This window comes from Otolemur garnettii, unplaced genomic scaffold, assembly GCF_000181295.1.
Source record: "Otolemur garnettii isolate 467f Iridium unplaced genomic scaffold, OtoGar3 scaffold00109, whole genome shotgun sequence".
Classification (NCBI taxonomy): domain Eukaryota; kingdom Metazoa; phylum Chordata; class Mammalia; order Primates; family Galagidae; genus Otolemur; species Otolemur garnettii.
The window spans coordinates 1,937,590-1,943,319 of NW_003852504.1; positions in this window are offsets into that span (position 1 = coordinate 1,937,590).

The following is a 5,730-nucleotide window of genomic DNA, read 5'->3' on the forward strand; positions in this document are numbered from 1 at the left end:
TTCCAGGCTAGCAACACACAGTAGGAGACTATCTTGTGATGGTGAGAGGTGGCAGTTCGCCACATCTCCCAGGCAGTCACATAATCACAAGGGTAAACAACTGATACAAAAGAGTGCACTGTAGCTGAGCGTGGTGGCTCATGCCGGTAATCCTAGCACTCCAGGAGGCCGAGGCGGTGGATTGCTTGATCTCAGGAGTTCAAGAACTGCCTGAGCAAGAGCAAGGACAAGACTCTGTCTCTAAAAACTAGCTGGGTGTTGTGGTGGGGGCCTGTATTCACAGCTACCTGGGAATCTGAGGCAAGAGGATCACTTGAGCCCAAGAATTTGAGGATGCAAGAGCCAGAGCACTCTACCAAGAGTGACAAAGTCAGACTCTGTCTCCAAAAAAAAAACAAAAGAGTGCACTGTGTTACAAAATTAGTTTGCCCAATAATAGGTTAATGTGAGTGTTTTGAGCACGTTTAAGGTAGGCTATGCTAAATCATTTAATATGACTTGGTAGGTTAGAGGTATTTTTTTTTGGTTTTTTTTTGCAGTTTTTCGCCAGAGCTGGGTTTGAACCTGCCACCTCCGGCACATGGTGCCAGCACCCTACTCCTTTTGAGCCACAGGCACCGCCCAGGTTAGAGGCATTAAATGCATTTTTGACTTACTATATCTTGAACTCATGATGAGTGTATCAGATGTAAGCCTGTCATAAGTTGTGGAACATTTGTGTGTGTATATATATTCCTTACAGCAACCTTGTAATGAAATTATCATTACACATCTTTCACTATGAGGAAGCTGAGACTAGACCGGCGGTTCTCAACCTGTGGGTCATGACCCACAGTAACCGCAGTAAAGGGCCGTGGCATAAGGGAGGTTGAGAACCACTGGACAAGACAAATTCAAGTAATTTGCCCAAGGCTACACAGCTGCTTAGATACAAAGCCAGGATCTACATCTAGGACTATGTTATTCTGAGGCTGCACTCCCTCTTCACCCACTGTACATGGCTATGCTATGGATAAACAGATGTTTCACAGTGGGGAGGGTTAAAAACCATAGGAGAGATGCACAGCAACCTCTCCCAATTGGTGACTACAGTAAGCATCTCTAGGCGGTCACATACCACAGTGACAGGAATGAGGCTACAGAAGGGTCTCAAAATCAGAGAAGTGAGGTGTATGAGTATGAGTGCAAGGTGAACCGTGGTGTGGTCAAATCTAAGGTGGTACAATTTAGGGACAATACCCTAATACTATTTATAGATGACAAATGTGTAAAATAGACTAAAATGATCCTAGGAGAATTCATAGATGTTCTCTAAAAATAGAAGTCTAGTGAGCTTGAGACACCACAAATCTAATGATACTTCTACCTTTAGTATTATGTGCTTCAACAATGACTCCCAAGAAAGACCTATTGGGTTAGGAAAAGAGTTAATGGAAATGATTATGAAAGTGGTGTGGAGATTGGAATAAAAAATCAGGCGAAGATTAGACCTATATGTTCGTGAAAAAAAAATTTTTTTTGAGACAGAGCCTCAAGCTGTCACCCAGGGTAGAGTGCTATGGCATCACAGCTCACAGCAACCTCCAACTCCTGGGCTCAAGCGATTCTCCTACCTCTGCCTCCCAAGTAGCTGGGACTACAGGCACCCACCACAATGCCCAGCTATTTTTTGGTTGCAGCTGTCATTGTTGTTTGGCAGGTCCAGGCTGGATTCGAACCTGCCAGCTCAGGTGTATGTGGCTGGCGCCTTAGCCACTTGAGCCACATTAAATTCAAGCCTGTGAATTTAATGAACACAGAAATAAAATCAAGAAGGGTAGTAATAGACTAACAATGTTGAGTTACACTCCTGTGTCCCAATCACTGTTCTAAGAGATATATATGCTATACAAATACTGTATTAACATGTTTAATTCTCCCAACTCTATGAGCAGGTGCTATTACTTGCATTTTATGGATAAGTGAACTGAGTCACAGAGCACGCAGTCACACGCAGAGGTGTCCAATCTTTTTCCTTTTCTGCTGCACACTGGAAGAATGAGTTGTCTTGGGCCATGCGGTAAATATAAAAACACTAATGAAAGCCGATGAAGAAAAGAAAAGGTCCACACATACTTTTGCAACATCTGACACTACAGATAAGCAAAACAGTCCTCAAATAACTTGCATGTGTCCTGCGGGCAGCAGGTTGGACACCCCTAAAGAGTCACTGACAGGGCAGGAACTCCAACCTAGGAAGTCTGCTGCACTGCCTGGGCTCTTAACCACTCCACCACACTGTCCCTGTAAGGGTACTGTGGAATTGGGTATTGAATCTCAGATGTTGTAATTCTAGTATCAAGAAGATCTCTTGCAACTCTTTAAGTAAGAAGGAAAACTTAGAGTAAGAAACTCTTTTTCTGAGATGGAGTCTCATTCTGTTGTCCCAGGGTTGAGTGTAGTGGTATCATCATAGCTCATTGCAACCTCAAAGCCCTGGGCTCAAATAATCCTGCTTCAGCTGCCCAAGTAGCTGGACTTACAAATGTGTGCCATAACACACAGCTAATTTTTACATTTTAAGTAGAGATGGGGTCTTGTTCTTACTCAGGTTGGTCTCAAACTCTTGAGCTCAAGCAATCCTTCTACCTCAGCTTCCCAGAGTGCCCGGATTACAGGTGTGAGCCACAGTGCCCAGCCAAGAAACTCTTTAATACATAATAATTGGCTAAAGATAAGTGTAGTAATAGTTCTAAGGAAAGTAGGCAAGTGGGTAGATTAATAAGCTAAGCATAATAAGTTATAGAGAGCAGCTAGACATAATTAAGATAGTCTGAAGCTTCTTGAGTTTGAAACCATGTAATGTGACCATACCCTCCAACACAAATAACTGGTCTGTTTCAGTAATGTATTTGTCTTAGATTTTACAAATATAATAGTGAGCATACAAGTTTTCCCAATATAATTTCTAAAAATATGAAAATGAGTATCGCCAGCCTCCAGTTACATATTCCACCTTACAAGTGATTCATGAACATGAATGAAATACCTACAATTTTAGTCAACACACTCAGCTATTATACATATATATATTTTTTCAGGTTTTTTTTAGCTGGGGCTGGGTTTGAACCCACCACCTTCAGTATATGGGGCCAGTGCCCTATTCCTTTGAGCCACAGAGGCACCGCCCAGCTATTTTATATTTTCCAATTCAGAAAATTTGATTAATGCTTTTTTTTTTTGAGACAGAGTTTCACTATGTTGCCCCCCGGTAGAGTGAGTGGTATCGCAGCTCACAGCAACCTCAAACACTTGGGTTTAAGCAATTCTCTTGCCTTAGCCTCCCGAGTAGCTGGGACTACAGGCGCCCACCACAAAGCCTGGCTATTTTTTGGGTGCAGTTGTCATTGTTTAGCAGGCCTGGGCTGGGCTCAAACCTGACAACTTCGGTGTATGTGGCTGGCACCCTAGTCACTGAGCTACGGGTGCCAAGCCTAATGCTTATTGATTAGGCTTCTCCACACTATTCTATGGAGATTAATATCAAGAAGGTACTAAATATGGGAGGATTTTTTTTTTTTTTTTGAGACAGAGCCTCAAGCTGTCATCCTGGGCAGAGTGCCATGGCACCACAGCTCACAGCAACCTCCAACTCCTGGGCTTAAGCGATTCTCTTGCTTCAGCCTCCCAAGTAGTTGGGACTACAGGTGCCCACCACAACGCCCAGCCATTTTTTGGTTGTAGTTGTCATTGTTGTTTAGCAGGCCTGGGCTGGATTCGAACCCACCAGCTCTGGTGTATGTGGTTGGTGGTCTTAGCAGCTTGAGCTACAGGCGCTGAGCCAGTATGGGGGAGATTTAATAAATGTCCTCTGACTTTTCCCTTAGAGAATCATAGACCACATTTAGCACGAAAAATCCATAATAAAGAACTTGAACTTAAATTCCCCATTTCCTAAAACACATGTAGAGTTAACTGTGCCTTGGAGTAATTGGGACATTTCATTTTTTCAGTATCAAAAGAGTCCCAGTTTCTGCTATTGGGGATAGTGGTTATGTGGCATTCTTTTGTTTCCTCTAACATTACTGAGAAATAATTAACAAGTACAAATCATATATTTAAAGTGCACAATGTGATGTTTTGATATATATGTACATTGTGAAATGAATACTATTCTGAATTCATTTTCTCCTAAGAAAAAATTATAAGTGATGTTTAGGTATAACCAAAATAGAATCATAGAATTCAAGAACTGTAGAACTAGTTAACACCCATGTTTTACAAACAGGGTACTCAAGATTTTCATAACAGAGCAACTGCCCTGATGTTCCTCTCACATCACTGGCCACTTTGGCCTCTACAGATTCCTTCACATCTTCCTAACCTCTTGCTTGTTCTGAGAATGCTCCAGGGCTCAGTCTGTGGACCCTGTCCTTACCCCTAGTCTACCCCTTGGTGATCACATAGACCAGTGATTTTCTTTTCTTTTCTTCTCTTTTTTTTTGAGGCATAGTCTCACTATGTCGCCCTCAGTGGAGCGCCGTGGTGTCACAGCTCATAGCAACCTCAAACTCTTGGGCTTAAGTGATTCTCTTGCCTCGGCCTCCCAAGTAGCTGGGATTACAGGCACCCACCACAATGCCCAGCTATTTTTTGCTGTAGTTGCCATTCTTGTTTGGCAGGCACCGGCTGGGTTTGATCCCGCCAGCCCCAGTGTATGTGGCTGGGCGCCCTAGTCACTGAGCTATAGGCACCAAACCAGAGCAGTGATTTTCAACCAGTGTGCTGTGACAATTTTTAAAGAGTATTTTTGAAAGAATTTCAAAGTACAGTAAATATATCCCTTTTTTACTTTTTTGGATCAACATAAGTGTGTTGCGGAGGTTTAACTATAGGTTCAAGTGTGCTGTGAGATAAAAAAAAAGGTTGAAAAACACTGTCACAGAGTTTTGTGACTTAAAAAAAAAGGTACTGACGGCCAGGGATTTCATCCCTCCACTCTAAACTCATAAACTTGAATATTAATGACCACCCCACTTAGATATCTTATTGGCATCTTAAACTCAAACAAGTCCTAACCCAAATCAAAATCGTCATCTTCTCTCCCAACTCACTTGTCTTTTAGTCTTCCTCATCTCAGTTAATACCAACACCACCTTTCCAGTTGCCCAGGCTAAAGATCTCATTGTTTCCCACAATGCTTTCTCTCACATCTCACGTACAACCCGTCAACAACTTGTTGGCTCAACCTTCATGATATATCCAGAATCGAAATAATTATCAGCTACGTTCTTACCACCCTAGTCTAGCCCCCCATCCTCTCCTTCCTGGATTATTATAATAGCCTCCTCATTGATCTCCCTGATTCTGCCCTGGGTCACTTGTAGCTTATTTTCAAGACAGCAGCTACATTAATTTTTTTTTTTTGAGATAGAGTCTTATTATGTCACCCTCGGTAGAGTGCCATGGCGTCACAGCTCACAGCAACCTCAAACTCTTGAGCTCGAGCTATTCTCTTGCCTCAGCCTCCCAAGTAGCTGGGACTACAGGAGCCCACCACAATGCCCAGCTATTTTTTGTTGCAGTTGTCATTGTTGTTTAGCTGGCCCAGGCCGGGTTCAAACCCACCAGTCTCAGTGTATGTGGCTGGTGCTGTAACCATTGTGCTATCAGCGCTGAGTCTAATTTTTTTTTTTTTTTGCAGGTTTTGGCCGGGGCTGGGTTTAAACCCACCACTTCTGGCATATGGGG